Source organism: Equus quagga, chromosome 1 (assembly GCF_021613505.1).
Source record: "Equus quagga isolate Etosha38 chromosome 1, UCLA_HA_Equagga_1.0, whole genome shotgun sequence".
NCBI lineage: Eukaryota > Metazoa > Chordata > Mammalia > Perissodactyla > Equidae > Equus > Equus quagga.
In genome coordinates, this window is record NC_060267.1 from 11622120 (window position 1) to 11642884 (window position 20765).

A 20765-nucleotide genomic window follows, 5' to 3' on the forward strand; every position below is an offset into this window, starting at 1 on the left:
ATCTTCCTCTTTTGCTTGAGGAAGATTAGCCCTCAGCTAACATCTGTATCAATCCTCCTCTATTTTGTTTGTGGGTCACCACCATAGCATGACCGACGAGTGATATATGTCCATGCCCAGGATTTGAACCTGCCCCAGGCTGCCAAAGCGAAGCACACTGAACTTAATCACTATGCCACAGGGCCAGCCCCTAGCGCAATTTTTTTTTTTTAGGAAGATTAGCCCTGAGCTAACATCTGCTGCCAATCCTCCTCTACTTTATATGTGGGATGCCTGCCACAGCATGGCTTGATAAGCGGTGTGTAGGTCTGCACCCTGGATCCAAACCAGTGAACCCCAGGCTGCCGAAGTGGAACATGCGAACTTAACCACTGCACCACGGGGCCAGCCCAAAATACATCTTTTAATAACACCTCCAGGGCCACTTAATTTTGCTACAGCTTCTCTTTGTGATTCATTGTCTCATCCTAGGGATAAGAAGCTGACACATTAGTGAATTTCTCAAAATTGTCATACGGTATAGAAGAATGAGCAGGTATGTTTAGCATTGTTCCATGTTAGAACTAGAATGAATTGGCAAGTAATCTGTTACCTTTTTTTTTTTTTTAACATTGTTCCCTTATGATGGACAATTTTGCTCTGGGCAATTAGTCACAGAAAGCAATAAACTTGGCCAAGCATTTTCTATCCTGGTCATGTTAAAATATTTATTTTAGTGGCCGGCCCAGTGGCACAGTAGTTAAGTTCCCATGTTCCACTTTGGTGGCCCAGGGTTCACTGGTTCAGATCCCAGGTGCAGACATGGCACCCGATTGACAAGCCATGCTGTGGCAGACATCCCACATATAAAGTAGAGGAGGATGGGCATGGATGTTAGCTCAGGGCCAGTCTTCCTCAGCAAAAAGAGGAGGATTGGCAGCAGACATTAGCTCAGGGCTAATGTTCCTCAAAAAAAAATTATTTTATTTTCCATATATATAATTTTATGTACATGCAAAAATATTATTATACAAAAGTCTTTCGTTATTGTTTTTCAGTGCACACAGAGATTTCTTGAGTAATTGCTTTATAAAAAGAGCCAAACATTTTTCTGCATGTTATCTTATTCTACTTCATAGAAATCTATTCAAAGCAACTGATATAATTCTTTTTGTTAGGTGCATAATAAAAGTAAGGATGAGACATAATTATTCAGCTATCACTATTTTTTTTTAAAGATTTTATTTTTCCTTTTTCTCCCTAAAGCCCCCTGGTTGCATATTTTCAGTTGTGGGTCCTTCTAGTTGCAGCATGTGAGATACCACCTCAGCATGGCTTGATGAGTGGTGCCATGTCCACGGCCAGGATCCGAACCGGAAAAACCCTGGGCCGCCAAAGCAGAGCGCGTGAACTTAACCACTCGGCCATGGGGCTGGCCCCCAGCCATCACTATTGACATTTATGTTGTTTCCAGGTTTTTGCCATCAGGAACAATGCTAAAATAAACATATTTATTTGATTTCTGTAACCCTCTTGTTAACTTCTAAGTATTTTATATGTTTGGCATTATTGGGAATGAAATATTTCTATTTGGTTTTCCAGGTGCCTATTGCTAAAATAGAGAAAAAGTACTGATTTCTATATTTTTTCCTTTGTAAGAGCTGTCTTTGAGAAAGAGGAAATGGAGAATAAGGGGGCTCAGGATGGTTATTTTTTCATAACATATATTACAGAATTCAATGAGAATTTAAACTATGTGCATGTGTAATTTTGATAAAAATTTAAATATAAAATAATACATGGTAATGAGGCATCTCTGTTAGTTTCTGATTTTAACTGAAATGCTGCAATGTTTTACCAGTTAGGATAACATTTGCTATTTGCTTGGATGTATAGCCTTTATTATATTTAAGTTGCTTCCCTGAATTCTTATTTACTTAGACTTATTTTATTTACATTGTTATACATAAATGCTAACTTTTATCAAAAAGTTTTCAGCACTTATTAATAATACCCTAATCCTTATATAATAAATTATAGTGATTGATTTTCTTAATATTAAACCACCACCCCTGCATTCCAAAAATAATCTTTACTTAGTGTAGAGTATTATTCTTCTGTATAGTGATGGATTCTCTTTACTAATATTTTATTTAGATCATGATTCTTATTTTATTTTTTTGGTGAGGAAGATTGGCCCTAAGCTAAAATCTGTGCCAATCTTCCTCTATTTTGTATGTGGGGTGTGGCCACAGCATGGGTTGATGAGCAGTGTGTACGTCCGAGCCCAGGATCCCTGTGGTAAACACGGGGCTGCTGAAGCAGAGCTCGGGAACTTAACCACTATGCCACCAGGCTCGCCCCTAATGTTTTATTTAGAATAATAGCCCCACCAAGTAGGAATTCTCTCTCTTTCTTCTTTTTTTTTTTTTTAAAGATTTTATTTTTTCCTTTTTTCTCCCCAAAGCCCCCCGGTACATAGTTGTATATTCTTCGTTGTGGGTCCTTCTAGTTGTCGCATGTGGGACGCTGCCTCAGCGTGGTTTGATGAGCAGTGCCATGTCCGCGCCCAGGATTCGAACCAACGAAACACTGGGCCGCCTGCAGCGGAGCGTGCGAACTTAACCACTCAGCCACGGGGCCAGCCCCTCTCTTTCTTCTTTTTTTAGTGGTTAAATAATTGATAAGATTATCAACAGCGTGTTGATTACAAATAACGAGAGAGATGCTAGAGGTGGTGAATTTTCCAAATGGGGAACCACGATACACAATGGAAGGGCCCAGGGGTCCAGCCACCTGTAAATAAACGGAGTTGGGGGCAAGGGGCCAGGGCTGTTCCTGCTGCTTCTTGACAGAAATCCCCTTCTCCCTTGCCACCAGCATCTCATAGATGGGGTCCACAGTCACTGCTGCCTGGATGGACTTGATCCATTTGTCCTTCTCCTCCTATGGGGCTGAGACCTGTACACCATGTGGTTCTCCTCAACCACCCAGCCATCTGCCTCCATTTTCCTGGCTTTGATGAGCTATCCCTCGTTTTGGGGAATGTAAAGCTCAAAGCAGGAAGGTTTCTGGGGGTCGTCCAGCTCTAGGCTGCTCAGATTCTCCAGGAGTATGATTCCTCTGGCTCCTTGTCCATCATGCACTCAAAATAGTAGAGGCAGTTGTGGGTGAGGATAACCCAGAGCAGCTTCCATGTCTTCATGAAGAGCCCTCCCAGCTTAAGGAGCCAGCCTTCCCGGTCTGGGTTAAAGAAGCTGTGGGTCGGATCATTTCCATCATCCTCAGGAATCTGGAAGGGCTCATTTCAGATTCTGTCCTAGAGGTTCCTGAGCAGCTCCTCAAGCTGGTCCTGCCCTTGTTGATGCCCTGGTTCATGGCCACAAAGTGCTCCAGGCCCAGCTTGTCCCGGACGTTGGGATTGTAAAGGCTGGTGGTGCTCAGCATGATCATGGTGAAAGACAGCACGTAGGACATGCTTGTGGACTGGAAAACCCCAGGGCTGCACAGACAGTATGGCTGGGCGAAGGCTTCTATCATCCAGTCAATCTCCTGGGCCTCTCCAGGGAGGCGGGAAGCTCCATAGAAATTGCCTGAGGGCCTGCACCAAATTGAGGTCGGTAAACTCACGCAGATTCACAAAATCGTGGAGCATTGCCAGGTTCAGCTCTTCCCTCTCCCCTACGTAATCCCCAAGGCTGTCTTGTTCAGGCCCTTGCCGTTGTAAAGGAAAGGGGCAAGCTCGTTGGGTATCTTCTGGAGAAGTTCATTATCCAGCAAGAAGTGGATCCCCTTCTTGGGGTCCATGTTGAAGTTCTTCCTGCCCATTGCCCGTTGCCCGTTGCCAGGTTCTACTGCCTTCATTGGCCTCCAGACTCCACCTGGCTCAGGGCTTCACTGAGCTCCTCCTGCAGGTGCTGGATCTCCACCAGCAGCTCCTGCTTCCGTGGCCGCACATTCTCCAGCTCCATCCGCTCCTCCAGAGTCAGGTCTGGGGGCTCATAGATTCATCCTCCATGGTGGCTAGAAAGCCAACAAGAAGTCCAGGGCGGTCCTGTCTGTCTAGCCTGGAGCGTGTTGGCCCGTAGGCTCAAGTCAATCCACTCAAAGGCCTGGGAACCACCGCCGCCTCTGTGCCAGATCTCAGCGCTGAAAAGATGCTCGCTTGGCCTCCAAACTGCCCTGCCAGTAGGGAGTTTTGCATCTGTAAGTGAGATTGGTTGATAGTTTTCTTATAGAAAGGAAAAAAACAAAAACTGTATAGCAGGCTATAGTGGAGAAGATGGAATAGCTGTGTTGTAATAAAAAGGGCATAAAAAGAATAAAAAGAACAATGTCAGAAGACGACATTTAGTATTAAAAAATATTTACTAGCAAGCCAAAATAAAACAATTTTAAAAATCTAAGCACCATGTTCTATCATCTCGCCACATTTGGCATGGAGCTTCAATCACGATAGATGCAATAACACAAAATAGGATTTTATGACCCTTAGAGTTGGCATCAGGCAACCACAAGTCCTCCACCACAATGGCAACACATTGAATCTTTTAGATATCAAGTGTCAGGTTCCATCCCTAAGGACATAGGCTATAAGCATTGCTAGATTTTAACTGAAACGCTTTTGTGTTTTATCATTTTGTGTACTAATTCATGTAAGCATAGGGAGGATTTTAATTACTTTAGCCAACCCACAGTACCACTATTTTCAACGAGAGCCCATTTCTAACCTCCATTATTCCAATTAAAATCTATTAATGTAGGGACCAGCCCAGTGGCACAGCGGTTAAGTGCACACGCTCCCCTTTGGCGGCCCGGGGTTCACCAGTTCAGATCCCAGGTGCGGACAGGGCATCGCTTGGCACACCATGCTGTGGAAGGCGTCCCACATAAAAAGTAGAGGAAGATGGGCATGGATGTTAGCTCAGGGCCAGTCTTCCCCAGCAAAAAGAGGAGGATGGGCAGCAGTTAGCTCAGGGCTAATCTTCCTCAAAAAAAAATCTATTAATGTCTTCAACATAAATTAATTTCTGAAATTCATTAGTTTAATAAGCAAAATGTCTATGTTGATCAGAGTTAAGACAGCTGAAGTGTTTCTGGTAATCCCTTTGGAGTGTGAATTCCCAATTAGAATGCTGGCTGCACCTAGAGCATAATTTTAACCTAACATACCCATATTTTGCTCTCTGTGCTGAAATATTTTAAACTAAATTATAGATATTGTAACACCAGATTCAAATACCAATTCTGCCATTTAATAGCTATGTGATATTGGATATGAATGTAATTTGATTCCCTCAAGATTCAGCTTCCTTAAGTGTAAAATGGGGATAATACCTCACAGACTGGTGAGAATTAAAGAATGGATATGAAAAGGCATTATAAACTCTAAAATAGTCTACAAATGTTAGGCATTATTACTGGATAATAGTACCTCAAATGGAGGTTAGGTTCTGTTGAGATCCTTTGAGGATTTGTCCATTACATGGTAGATGAGGTGACCTCTAATGTTCACCTATTGTAAATATTACACTTTTTATATTCCTTTGCTTGTCTACAAAGGCAGGGAAAAAAAGCAAAATGAGTAAGTTATGGGGTCCCTAACCCAGAAGGCGAAAATAATTACCTTAGCCAGGCACTGTGGCTGTAACCCTCACCTGTGCTATCCAGGGGAAGATTCTCTATCGAATGAGGACAGACTTGAAAGATTTAATAACCAACATTTATCCAGTGTTTGCTATCTTCCAGGCCATGTGCTAAGTACATTATCTTATTTAATCCCCACAATAACCCAATAAAGCAGGTATTGCTTTTAAACCCACTTTAAAATGAGGAAACTAAGGTTTAGATAAATTAGGTAACTACTCAAGGGGTGGTTCAAGGATTTGAACTCAAGCAGTTGTCCTTGAAAACCTATATTCTAAACACAACAGTTAATATATAAGTATGTAATATATAACATATGACTATATATATTAATTTTTCCTGACATCCTGGACTTAAGAACAAGGGGGCTGGGATAGCCCCAGTAGTCTAGTGGTTAGGTTTGGCACACTCCATTCCGGGTTTGGTTCCTGGGCATGGACCTACACTACTCGTCGGTGGCTATGTTGTGGCGGTGTCTCACATACAAAATAGAGGAAGACTGGCACAGATGTTAGCTCACAGTGAATCTTTCTCAGCAAAAAAGAGGAAGATTGGCAACAGGTGTTACCTCAGGATGAATTTCCTCAGCAAAAAAAAAGAACATCATGTTGTCTTCCTTTATTAAACATACATAAACCTTCAGCTAGTTTTCCTGGGGAAATTCAAGAATACTAATTCACAAAAGCACTGTAGAAGCATAACTATATTGTTTTTCTTTGTCTTATCTCATATTTCTCCTCTTTTCTGAATTTAAAGTTTTTTCCCTCTTTTTAGTTTTCTCTTTCCCCACTTATGGTAGATTGTCTGCAAAGATGGCTATCAATAGTTCCTCCTATTCTTATATATGTATGCTGCCCTTCTCATCAAGAGGTGACATCTACCTCCCCACCCCTTGAATCTGGGCTGGCCTTGCTACTTGTGTTTTTGCTTGTTTGTTTTTGGTGAGGAAGATTGACCCTGAGCTAATATGTTGCCAATCTTCCTTTTTTTTTTTTGCCTCCCTAAAGCCCCAGTACATAGTTACATATCCTAGTTGTAAGCCTCATTCTAGTTCTTCTATGTGGGACGGCACCACAGCACGGCTTGATGAGCAGTGTGTAGGTCTGTGCCCAGGATCCAAACCAGTGAACCCTGGTCTGCCAAAGCGGAAAGTGCAAACTTAACCACTCAGCCAGAGGACTGGCCCCCTTTGCTACCTGTTTTAACCATGAGAATGTGGTGGAAATAAGGCTGTGATTGTTTGAGGCTTAGGACTCAAGACAGTTGGCAGCTTCCACTTTTCACTCTCGTGGAGCCTTGTAGAGAAGTCCAGCTATCCTGCTGGAGAGATTATGTGGAGAGAAGAGCTCCTGCCAACAGCAGACACCAACTGACCATGACATGAGGTCATCTTGGAACACCCAGATTCAGCTGAGCCTCCAGATGACCGTCATATGAGAAACCCCAGCTAATACCACATGGAGCAGAAAAACTGCACAGCTGTGGCCAGCCAACCCAGAAAATAGTAAGAAAATAAATTTTTGTTTTAATCCACTAGGTTTTGTGGTGGTTTGTTATGCAGCAAAGGCTAATTGAAATATGATGGGCCAGAAACATTTAGCTAGAATGGCCACCTCCTTGGGAGATGTCTGCAGGTAAAGAGATGACTGTTCTTGAGACGTCTACAAAAGAGCTTGAGGCAGTCAAGTAAAATATGTAGCTGATTTGGGTTTCTCTTATCTAACTATAGATTTTCCACCAAGAAGTGACATAAAGAAAAGAAAACCAGATACAAAGATCTTTCATTTTTTTCTGACCACATATAAGGAAACATGAATGTGTCTCATTTTGTCCAACTCCATATGTTGGACATGAACCAAACAGAACAGGTTCTCAGACATAAGCATCTCACTCCTTGAATTTGGCTTTAAGGTACAAAGAGGCTTCTTTTCCCTGAGAGCTAGAAACCTACATTAGTGGATGGAGACAATACCAAAATACCAACCTTTTTAAAAGTTGCATTTGGAACTGCAGTCAATTCCTTATCTATGTAATAGAAGTTAAAGGCAGTAAAATATAGTTTAAAACTTATGTGAGGAAAAACATTTCTATTTTTGTTTTGTTTTTCTATCTTTTTTGGAATATACTGAGGTTCACTTTCCTCATTGTATTTTACCCATGACATATTGTTAAAATGACATCTCATTTCTCCCAAGCGCAAGAAGGAAAGGAAGACCTAAGGTATTAGAATAAGCCATTTTAAAATTAAATTTGTTTCAACAATAAATTTTAAGCATTGAGTAGACAGTGCCAACTTTACCAGTTATCTCATAATTTAGAATGTGACAAAATCAAGGGACGAAATAGCTTCCTTCTCCTCCCTTCCCCCAGTTCCCACAAAGAGAAGGAATTGAAGGAATTGAGAGGTGCTTCTCATGAAGTAGAGGAAAGGAAGCTGAAGGAAAAACCTAAGAGCGATCTTCAAATGCAGTACAAAGGAGAGGCATCAACTTTGTTTCCAAAGACAGAATGTGAAGAGGAGGAATGGGGATTGAATTAGGTAGATTGGAGGGTTCTTTTTCTTTTTTTTTTAAGATTGGCATCCGAGCTAACAACGGTTGCCAATCTTTTCTTTTTTTTCTTCTGCTTTTTTCTCCCCAAATCCCCCCAGTACGTAGTTGTATATTTTAATTGTGGGTCCTTCTAATTGTGGCATGTGGGATGCCGCTTCAGTGTGGCCTGATGAACGGTGCCCAGGATCTCAACCTGTGAAGCCTGGGCCGCGGAAGTGGAGCGCGTGAACTTAACCACTCAGCCATGGGGCCGGCCCCTCGAGGGTTCTTTTTGAGGAATAGATTCTCCCTTCTCTGTGAAGTAGGCATAGGAAAATGGGTGAGATTCCTTTCTTGATTTCTTCATGTGTAAGAATTTTTCTGTATATATATTTTTTGGGTTCTTAATATGAAAATTTTCACAAATAGAGAAAAGTAGAAAAATTAGTACAATGAATAGCAATATTCCCTTCCAGAATCAACATTAATACTTTGCCAGTAATTAATATTAGTAACATTTTATTTTATTTATTTGCTGAATGATTTTAAAGAAAATTACAGATGTCAAGATATCATGGCAGTTTACACCTTCATCAGCATGCATTTCCAAAAAAAAAGTATTCTTTTACACCATAATATTGTTATTGCACCTAACAAAATTAAGAATAGGGGCCAGCCCGGTGGCATAAAGGTTAAGTTTGCACACTCCACTTCAGCAGCCCAGGGTTCGTAGGTTCAGATCCCGGGCATGGACCTAGCACTGCTCGTCAAGCCATGCTGGGGTGGCATCCCACATAAAATAGATAAAAGAGAGGAAGATTGGCACAGATGTTAGCTCAGTGACAGTCTTCCTCACAAACACACACGCACCCCAATCTTCCTCACACACATACACAAAAAAATTAAGAATAATTCACTAATCATTGAATACTAAATCTATGTTCAAAATTTTCCAATGTCATTTGTAGCTGATTTATTTTTTCAAACCATTATCCAATCAAGCATGAGGATTATGATCCACAGTTTTTTGATTTCTGAATTAAGCACAGAGTTTCCTGACCTCTGTCCCAGAAGCTGTTTCAGCAGTCCCATCGATTTATTGATCCAATTCTTAGAAAGCATCAAGTCAGATCTTTTTCTGCCTTTCCATTTTGGTATAATTCTGGGTTAAGGAGGTAGCCTCTGCCTAGATCCAGTTAGTGACCTTGACTGGGAAAGCAGCAGCTCCCAGAAGACACAAATTAAGGATGAAAGCTGTTAACTCCTCTTGGTCAACTGTATGATGGAGAAGTGTGTCGGGGAGTAAAGAAATTTCATCTTTCCTTATTTAAAATAAAGACTGGGGTTAACAATTAACAATAGCTTCTTTCTCCAGTAATAAAACAAGCCCTTAAGAGTCACATGGGATCTAATAATAAGGACTCTTGACTTCTCCATTGAGCTTTTTTTTCTTTTGAGGAAGGTTAGCCCTGAGCTAACATCTACTGCCAATCCTCTTTTTGCTGAGGAAGGATGGCCCTGAGCTAACATCCGTGCCCATCTTCCTCCACTTTATATGTGGGACGCCTACCACAGCATGGCTTGCCAAGCCGTGCCATGTCCGCACTCGGGATCTGAACCAGTGAACCCTGGGCCGCCAAAGTGGAACATGCAAACTTAACCACTGTGCCACCGGGCCAGCACCCCTGACATCAAGCATTTCTGGTAATTTCTATATTGCTCAAATAATTCAGGAAAGCCTCCACCAAAATCACAGGGAGACACCACAATGCTGGGAAGTGAATAGATACATTGAAACGGGGATTACTTTAATTGGGCACAACTCCTGTTTCTCTATCCAGGAGATACCCTAGCCAAATGCTAAGACTAGGCAATCATTTTTACTCTTCCTATCCTATTAAAAAATCTTCCCTGGACAAGCCCTGGTTGCCTAGTGATTAAGTTCAGCACTCTCTGCTTTCGTGGCCTGGGTTTGGTTCCTGGGCTTGGACCTACATCATTCATCAGTCAGTGGCCATGCTATTGCAGCAGCTCACATATAAAAAGAGGAAGATTGGCAGCAGATGTTTAGCTCAGGGCAAATCTTCCTCAGCAAACAAAACAAAACGAAACAAAACAAAACAAAAAACAAACCAACAAAAAAGACTTCCTTCACTTCCACTGTCATCCCGGGGACTGTGAAAAATACCAAATACTGAAAACCTAGGCACACACATGGTAATCTGTGCTGTCACAGGTATTTGCAGAAGAATAGGGGACTTTGAGAAAGCCCCAAAGGGAGGACCTAGAGATAAATTAACTGGAATTCACACAAACCTCTGCCCCTAGTCACCCCAAAGCTCCTCCTTCTGCTATGTCTTCCCCTCCCCCTTGAAAGCAAAAAATATAATCAAATATTGAAGTTGTAAAGTAGTTCTCCCCACCTCCACTTTAGGCAGGGGCCATGGTAACCACTCAGGAATTACAATATAGTCTGTATTAAAGCTACAACAGAAATGCAGAAAACTGTTGATAAGATGTAATTTACAATGGGAAGTATAACAATTCTGCCCCACCTGCCTCTCATATTCTCTTGCTAGGCAAGCAGAGGAGAGTAATTTCACCTTTAAGAAAAACTGAGAGGATAAGGCTGCCAGAGCAGGGAGAACACTGGAGCTTTGGATCTCCAAGTTTCTTGGAGGCTTCTGGGCTCCTATGGAGAACTCTGGGTGGGGCCCAAAGAAGAGGGAATTGACTTGACTACTTAGGATATTCTCCAGGATCGAAGAAACCGAGGAAGGGTAGTTGAAGTGTTTATATAGTCAATCAGCTCATTAGGGTAGGAAAGGAAATCAAGATTCATTCTTTCAAGAATATTGTACATTTGACTAGTAGGTCCCTGCTGTTGCATCTTTTCGGGAACCTTTGGATTATATACAACAGGCATAAGTGAGAGAACTGCCAAAGCCTCAATAGTGTGCTGCTGGGATGGAAATAAAAAGATAAGTTTGTATCCCTGCCTCAAGGAATTCAAGTTTTCCTTGGAGGGAAGCAGGTATATAAGTACATAAGTAACTGGTAACACAAGTTATTAATTTATAAATATAATTATGCATATACAGTCAATCCTCATTATTCATAGATTCCATATTTGGGAAGTTGTGGTCATCAACAGACAGGCACAGAGCACTGAAAAACATGAGTTGCCTGATATGTATGTTCCCAGCTGAGGTCTGTCTGCTTGTTTCAGCTCTCATACTGTCAATAAGGGTTTTTGTGGTATATTTAGTGACACGTTTTTTGAATTTTGCGTTGGTCATTTCACTGTTTAAAAAGGCCCCCAACCATGGTGCTGAAGTGCCATCTAGTTTTCCTATGTGCAAGAAGGCTGTGATATGCCTAATAGAGAAAACGTGTGTCAAATAAGCTTTTGTTCAGGCATAAGTTACAATGCTGTTGGCTGTGAATACAATGTTAATGAACCAACAACATACAATAAGGTGTCTTTAAATGGAAACACATAAAACAAGGTTGATACTGATCAGTGATGAAAAGGTGACCAGAGGCTTTTAGGAACATAACCTTGTAATTCTCCTAGGAGCAATGGTTCAGTATTCACTAATTCAGTGCTCATGGTGACTTTACAGAAAATAACTACTGTAAAGAATGAAAATCAGTGGCTGGCCTAGTGGCACAGCGGTTAAGTGTGCACATTCCACTTCAGTGGCCTGGGGTTTGCCGGTTCAGAGCCCAGGTGCAGACATGGTACCGCTTGGCAAGCCATGCTGTCCTAGGTGTCCCATGTATAAAGTGGAGGAAGATGGGCACGGATTTTGGCTCAGGGCCAGCCTTCCTCTGCAAAAAGAGGAGGATTGGCAGCAGATGTTAGCTCAGGGCTAATCTTCCTCAAAAAATAAATAAATAATTTTTAAAAAAGAATGAAAATCAGGGGCTGGCCTGGTGGCGCAGTGGTTAAGTTCGTGTGCTCCACTTCAGCAGCCCAGGGTTCACGGGTTCAGATCCCGGGCACAGACCTATACACCACTCATCAAGCCATGCTGTGGCAGTATCCCACATACAAAATAGAGAAAGATTGGCACAGATGTTCCTCAAGCAAAAAAGAAAAAAGAAAAAAAAGAAATGAATGAAAATTGTGTGTATATACATATATATAAACTAATAAAGTACTGTGATCAAGAAAGTTTGGCAACCCCTAGTGATGGAGAGCTCCAAGAACAGAACTTGGGAGAGCACCTATATTTAGAGAACAGTAGAGAGTCATTGAAGGCCAGAGAAAGGCCAGACAGTCACAAAGATTCATAAAAACAAGGAGAGAGCCATTTCAAGAAAAAGGAATGATCAGTCAACTATGTCAAATGCTTCAAACCCTATCCTCATCCTTATTACCCATTCCCGTTCCCCTCTTTTTACTCCTTTTCCAACTACCTCTTATAACCAATTTCTTAAGTTTCTGAGAACTGCACTTTTTTCTCACCTTTTTAAAAACAGTATATATGTGAACATGTCTGAAAGCACAGACTGTTAGCCACCTACCCAACATCTTTTTATCTTCCTAAATCATACAATCTGATTTTAGTGTGGCATATAATCACCTGGATTAAAACACTCCCATTCTCCCAGTCTTCCTTGCAGCTAGATGTAGCCACAGAAGTTCTTACCAGTGAGATGCAAGTAGAAAGGGTGTATGGCTGCTCTTGGCAGACTGATTTAAAGGATTGCCGTCACGTCTTCTTTTTCTCTTTTCCTTCAATCCTCCATCCTGCTGCCTGGAATATGAATGTGACGGCTGGAACTCCAACAGTTATTTTATTTTATTTATTTGTTTGTTTGTTTGTTTGTTTGTTTATTAAGGAAGATTAGCCCTAAGCTAACTGCTGCCAATCCTCCTCTTTTTGCTGAGAAAGGCTGGCCCTGAGCTAACTTCCATGCCCATCTTCCTCTACTTTATATGTGGGACGCTTATCACAGCATGGCGTGCCAAGCAGTGCCATGTCTGCACCCGGGATCTGAATCGGCGAACCCCAGGCCGCCAAAGCAGAACGTGTGCACTTAACCTCTGCACCACCAGGCTGGCCCCCCAATAGTTATTTTAGACCATAAAGACAAGGGTCCTAGGGATGGAGAAGTGAAAAACTTAAAAGAGCCTGGATTCCTGATGACATCTTAGACTCTACATACTACTTCCAGTCTGCATATATGTGTGTGTGTGCTTCACAATTTTTAAATGGCACTTAGGGATGTTCTTAATTTCAGTGAAGATATTCTTGCATTCAGATATTTCTTTCTGCAGCTTTACATTTCATAAACTTTGGGTTGCCCTAGAAAACTAAAGCTCAGTGTGATATTAGTATGCTCATCTTAAGATACAGTGTATAGAGCCAGCCCTGATGATCTAGTGGTTAAAGTTCGGCACTCTCACAGCTTTGGCAGCCTGGGTTCGTTTCCTAGTCGCAGAACCACACCACCCGTCTGTCAGTTGCCATGCTGTGGCGGCAGCTCACATAGAAGAACTAGAAGGACTTACAACTAGGATACACAACCATGCACTGGGGCTTTGGGGAGCAGAGTTCAATATTACTTCAGGATCATTTCTCTAATGTGGGGAATTAAACAGGTGAGGCTTGGATAGGAATATACTGGTAAAAAGTTGTGACAGAAAATAAATCTAGATATGGAAATAATTTACCAATTATCACATTTATCCCTGTTCTTTCCTCATATTGATGAAAGGTATAAATATCTGTCTTTGTTAGTACTTAATCAGTTTTCTATTCAGAAGCATCAGGCAGTAAGTCATACATGCTGAACAAAAGATCTAAAAACATAAGGGCTTCTTTGGCATTTCCCTGAGAATTTCAAAGCCCTTAAAGTTATATAGAAATATATGTTAGATATTAGTTGTATTTCCATGTTGCGGTACCTAACAAATTTGGATACACAGAACTCAAGTGATCTCAGGTCCTCTGAGGTAAAAAAATTATTTCCCTCATGGATCTGGCACCTGATATATTCATTCAACAAATTATTTATTGAGCAAGAATCAAGATAAAGCTACTAGGAATAAAACCAGTCCTCTGAAGACCGCTATTGGCATCTGCAGGAGTCAAGACTGGCCCATGGGCTAGCAATTATGAATGCCCCTCTAAAAGCTTGGAGGTTCCTGAGAAGTCAAGAGGGACTCAGATTTGTGCACTTTAATACAAATTCTTATACAAAAAAAAAAAAGAGAGACAGAATCAGTATTCTCAGAATAACAGTCCCCCTGCAAGTTTCCCTACTGACCTCTATCAACAGAGGCCAAGTGGGAAGCCCAGAACTCTGCATGTCCTCGCAAGAGTCTTCACTCTTTTCATCATTCACAGCCTCTTTACCACCATCCCCCTTGAGATCATCATGCCCTTTATCCCTGTTCATGTCAATTATCACTAGAATCTGGGATTCCCCAGCCATGTCTTAAATCTTAGACTCTAATATTCCTACAATCTGTACATCACTGCTTCTAACTCCATTTTATAACCCTTCCTGCATCTTAAAATCCTCTTAGAATCGAACTCAAGATCAAATATCTGCAAAATCTCTTATATCCTCAATCTCTTCTCTGAACATTCTCTTTACCTTCTTGCTCTTAACTGCAACCTGACCCTCCTTTGATGGCAATGTTTCCCTGTAGCCCTCATGAATGTAGTTACTTTTCCTTTACCCTTTGGTACCATTGGGCCTACAGGTGGGGTAAGTGTCCTCTTTAAATCATATGTTATCAGATTATACCACACACTAGGCTTTCTTGTAATTTACTGCCTCTTTCCCCAGGTTACTTCTACTCATTCCTTTAAGATTTTAGGTCCTGGCTCTCTATCACTCTCTCCAGAGACAATTATCAGAATTCTTGGTGATTTCAATATTCCTTCAATACCGTGGCATTATAAGTTCCATGACCTCTTCTCCTCCAATGATATTGTCCTTCATCGTATCTGAGCTACCCATTTCAATGGTCATACCTTTGTCTTGTCATCAGCAATAACTGCAACTTATCCATAATTTCATTTTCTGGGAACCTTCTTTGAAATGCATTACTGCTTGAAAATGCGTAATTTTAATATATATTAAGCAATTTACAGATAATTGTAACTTTTTAAATCTTTTTGTAAAATACATTGAATAATGCATCTCAGCATATTTCTTGCTTCTTTTCTGTCTCCCTCACCAAAATTTAAGCTCTGTGAGGGCAAGGATTTTTGTTTTGTTCACTATTATACCCTCAGCATCTACAACAATGCCCGGACCACAGTAGGTGCTCAACAAATATCTGCTGAAGGATTGAATGAAAGAAATGCCTATTACATGTCAGGCCCTGGGAATATGACAAAAAACCAAAATCCCTGACTGCATGGAACCTATAATTTTATGGTGAAAATAAAAATATTGAAATAATAAAACTTTACTATTTAGATTACAAAGTACTCTTTTATTTTTTACTTATTTTTATTGAGATACAATTGATATATAACATTAGTTTCAGTACAAAGTATTCTTGGGTCTGTGTCAGGACTCTTATCAGGAATACTCCATCCCTGTTACTGGTTATCATTAATGTTTATACAAAGGTGATTGGATCTGTATCAAATTAGCACTTCAATACACACCTGATCATCTTTGGCAAACTGCCTTAGCCAGCTGGGGCTGCTGTCACAAAGTACCATAGACCAGGTGGCTGATAAACAATAGAAATTTATTTCTGGGGCCAGCCCCATGGCTGAGTGGTTAAGTTCGCATGCTCCACATTGGCAGCCCAGGCTTTCGCCAGCTCAGATCCTGGGTGCGGACATGGCACTACTCATTAGGCCATGCTGAGGCGGCATCCCACATGCCTCAACTAGAAGGACCCACAACTAAAATATACAACTATGTACTGGGGGGATTTGGGGAAAAAAAGCAGGGAAAAAAAAAGAAGATTGGCAACAGTTGTTAGCTCAGGTGCCAATCTTTAAAATAAAGGGGAAAAAAAAGAAATTTCTCACAGTTCTGAAGGCTGGAAGTCTGAGATCAAGGTAGCAGCATGGTTGGGTTCCGCTGAAGGCCCTCTTCCAGGTTGCAGACTGCTGACTTTTCGTTGTATCCTCACATGGTGGAAAGAGTGGGAGAGACAGCTCTCTGCGGTCTGTAAGGGCACTCATTATATTTATGAGGGCTCCACTCTCATGACCTAATGAACTCCCAAAGATCCCACCTCCTAATATCATCACATTGGGGGTTAGGATTTCAACATATGATTTTGGGGGGGGGAGACACAAACATACAGTACATTGCACAAATCCAATACTATAATATTCCAGGATTAGAGTACCAAAATAGTTCTAGCTATATACACTACACAAGAGATCTTCCTTACAAGGCAAGTCATGAGTTTTTCTGTGTGAAGAAGTTTAGAAACTATTCATATGACCATTTAAAAGCATTTAGACTTACTTTCATCCCCTTGCCCCTTCCTAAGCCTTCTCTTTCTTTCATCTAGGTTTTAGTCTCTCCTGCTTCTCTGGGTTTTTTTTGGTTTTTTTCCGGTGAGGAAGAGTGGCCCTGAGCTAAGATCTCTTGCCAATCTTCCTCTTATTGCTTGAGAAAGATTGTCCCTGAGCCAACATCTGTGCCAATCTTTCACTATTTTGTATGTAGGACACTGCCACAGCGTGGCTTGATGAGCAGTGTGTAGGCCCACACTCAGGATCTGAACCAGGAACCTGAGCTGCTGAAGCACGAACCCAAACACTATGCCACCGAGTCGGCCCCTTACCATGTCTTTTTCAATCCTCCCTCTTCACTGGCTTCTTCTCTCACCCTTCAAACATGATAGAAAGAAAAAGAAAAACCTCCCTATTCCATTTTTTTAATTTTGCATTTAAAAAATATTATTTCATTGAAGTCATACTGGCTTATAACATTGTGTAAATTTCAGGTGTACATTATCATATTTCAGTTGCTGTATAGACTGCATTGTGTTCACCACCAACAGTCTAGTTTTTATCCATCACCATACAAATGTGCCCCTTTACCCCTTTCGCCCTCCCCCCACCTCCTGCCCCTCTGGTAACCACTAATCTGTTCTCTGTATCCGTGTGTTTGTTTGCCTTGTTGCTAAACAAGCCACTAAATAAAAACCCTTCCCTCAACTATTAAACATTACAATATTCTCTCTTCTTACTCCTCTGTCCCTTTGAATCTCAGCAAATGGTGTCACATTTTACCCAGTCTCTACCTCCTTATCTCCTTCCCTTTTCTAACTGGTTTTCAAGGTCAGAAATTTATCAAAATCCTGGATGAGCTTTCCTCTTTACTCCTAGAGCTACTGCTTTGGTTCTGGGTCTACTCTCTTGCCTAAACTACCATAACTGATCTGCCTGCAGTCTTTCTGCACACCAAATAGCAAATTGTATTCCACAAGCATTCTTTGAGCACCGACTATATGTCTGGCACTGGAAAGACAAATATGATACCAGTTCGTACACTCAAGAAACTTGTCCAGTCACAGTAAAGAATCAGTCCCACTAAAAACTTATCTTTGTTGCCAATAAATTTAAGTTCCAACTCCTTAAGCAGGCATATAGGGTTCTTCACAATCTATCCTGAACCCATTTCTCCAGCCTTCTCTCTCACCACTCTCCTTCACCTATAGTCTCTCCTAAGCTCCAGCCACATTGAATTTTGCACAGATCCCTGAAAATTCCATTGCCTCTGCTTTACATATGCTATATTTTCTTTCTTTTTTTTTTTTTTATAGATTTTATTTTTTCTCCCCAAAGCTCCCTGGTACATAGTTGTATATTCCTCGTTGTGGGTCCTTCTAGTTGTGGCATGTGGGACGCTGCCTCAGCGTGGTTTGATGAGCAGTGCCATGTCTGCCCCCAGGATTCGAACCAACAAAACACTGGGCCGCCTGCAGCAGAGCGCGCGAACTCAACTACTCGGCCACGGGGCCAGCCCCCAACATATGCTATATTTTCTGACTGGAATACCCTCTTCTGATTCTCACCATTGGCCTGGGAACAATTTATTCAGCCTTTGAAACTCAGCTCTCAATCATTACCATTCTTTGATACTTTCTCAGACTCCCCTACTTAGTTCTTCAGGTTGCTGTTCCCACAGTACTCTACTCTGTTTACAGCTCTCATATAGGACTCATCACAATGCATTATAATTTACCTATTTACTTATTTACCTTTCCAACAACTTTCGAGGTCAGGAACAATATTGCTTTGCAGTATCAGGCACATGGTCGGCTCTAAATTCCAAATTTTTTTTAATGAATCTCTAGCACTTGGTCTTCTCTTACTTTCCCCCAAATGATATTACAGAGCCCTATTTCCCAGAAAAGAGAGCACTAAAAGAATTTCAGGGGCTGGCATAGTGGTTAAGTTCAGCACACTCTGCTTTGGTGGCCTGGGTTCACGGGTTCGGACCTATACCACTCATCAAGCTATGCTGTGGCGGTGAACCATACACAAAATAGAGGAAAGTCTGGCACAGATGTTAGCTCAGGGTGAATCTTCCTCAAGCAAAAAAAAAAGGGAGATTAGCAACAGACGTTAGCTCAGGGCCAATCTCCCTTACCAAAGAAAAAAAAACTCAGGTGAACAACTAAAAAATTGGGAAAAAAGAAGGCCCCCTTAACTTGGAAACTAATCCTATTTCTCCTTTATCCCATTATATAGTATCCTGCAAGGTGCCCAACAGAATGATGTGAATATTCCTTCAAAATGTAGTTTCTGAATGTATATGTAACCTTCCTTTGGTCACTTCCTACCTTATGTAGTGGAAAGAACACAATGAAGTATTTACTTACGTCAAACAGAGTTACCCAAGAACTGTAATACATTCTTTCATGAAGACCATGAAATTAAAAGAAAACTTTACTACCTGATTTCTTCTTATCCCAGAGACTACTGTTAATTTACATAGAAATAAGCATATATCACTCTTTTTATAGTCTTATTTTCTACATTATGAACTCCAGGTATATATGAGGTGATGTTTTGGGTAGAAGACCATTTTTAGAAGATTTCAATGTATTTCATTAAAAAATGTAAGTTAGGGGCCGGCCCCGTGGCCGAGTGGTTAAGTTGATGCGCTCCCAATTTGGGAGCCCAGGGTTTCACTGGTTCCAATTCTGGGCACGGATGTGGCACCACTCATCAAGCTACGCTGAGGTAGCATCCCACATGCCACACCTAGAAGGACCCACAACTACAAATACACAACTATGTACCAGGGGGCTTTGGGGAGAAAAAGGAAAAACAAAATCTTTTTAAAAAATGTAAGTTAGCTTTTTAAGGGCTCTTCTTTAATCTAGAGCTGTTCATGCTTTTATCGGCCCACAGTTAAGACACTGGTAGCAAAACTCAGAATATGAAAAAGCTCAGTACAAGACACAGTTGTTTTTAACCCTTTCCATTATTGCCAAACCAGACTGATCGGGTATGCCTTTAAATTGGCATCAGAGAACATGATGTAATTTAAGTTGCTATACATGATGTTAACATTTAGCTAGGTCACGTTTCCCTTAAACTTTATGACTAATTTCTTATTCCCTACACCTAGAAGCAGTAATCTTTGCCCCCATTCCCTTTATTTGCCTTACAAATACAAAATTAACAACCCGTAAGTTATTAGAAAATCCTCTCATAAAACTGGACTGTTCTCACCTGTTATTTTTTAAAAAAATCTTTTAATTGGACACATCAATCTATAAGTTCTCTTTTGCTATTAGTGACTGGACACATACTGGACACATTCAGTCCTCACAAAAATATCAGGGAGGTGGATGCCACAATTATAATTTACAAATTGTTTCTGGATTCATTTCACTAATTTTTTTTTTTTTTGAGGAACATTAGCCCTGAGCTAACACCTGCAGCCAATCCTCCTCTTTTTGTTGAGGAAGACTGGCCCTAAGCTAACATCCGTACCCATCCTCCTCTACTTTATATGTGAGAAGAGTGAAGACTCTTGCGAGAACATGCAGAGTTCTCGGGTTCCCACTTGACCTCTGCTGACAGAGGTCAGTAGGGAGACTTGCAGGGGGGCTGCTGTTATCCTGAGAATACTGACTCTCTTTTTATATATATATAAGAATTTGTATTAAAGTGCACAAATCTGAGTCCCTCTTGACTTCTCAGGAACCTCCAAGCTTTTAGAGGGGCATTCATAATTCCTAGCCCATGGGCCAAAGCATGGCATGCCAAGCAGTGCCATGTTTGTACCCAGGATCCGAACCGGCGAACTCCAGGCCACCGAAGCAGAACGTGCGCACTTAACCGCTGTGCCACCAGGCAGCCCCTCAGTAATTTTTTAAGTTGGCCTGGGAATTACCTTTCTCTTAGGAGACTGTTAGGATCAAACTTGTGAATTGGGCATCTAACACTTGCCAAGTATTTTCTAGTTTCTGCCAATTTGTATTCCAGATTTCTCTCCCAAAAACCCTGACACCATAACTATACACGTTCGAATCTACAAAGAGAACTTGTTAGTGAAGTTGAAAAAGGAACCTGGTACAACTTTGGTTCCCCACCAGCTAATGGTTGAGATTTCTACATTTTTAAAAGGTTGGAAAAGAATATC

At 41.2% G+C, this 20765-nt stretch overlaps 1 pseudogene; it reads right to left on the bottom strand.

The window, feature by feature from the left end:
• Nucleotides 1–462: 462 nt before the first annotated feature.
• Nucleotides 463–6122, bottom strand: LOC124250018 (cytohesin-2-like; annotated as a pseudogene).
• Between the last annotated feature and the right edge of the window lie 14643 nt (nt 6123–20765).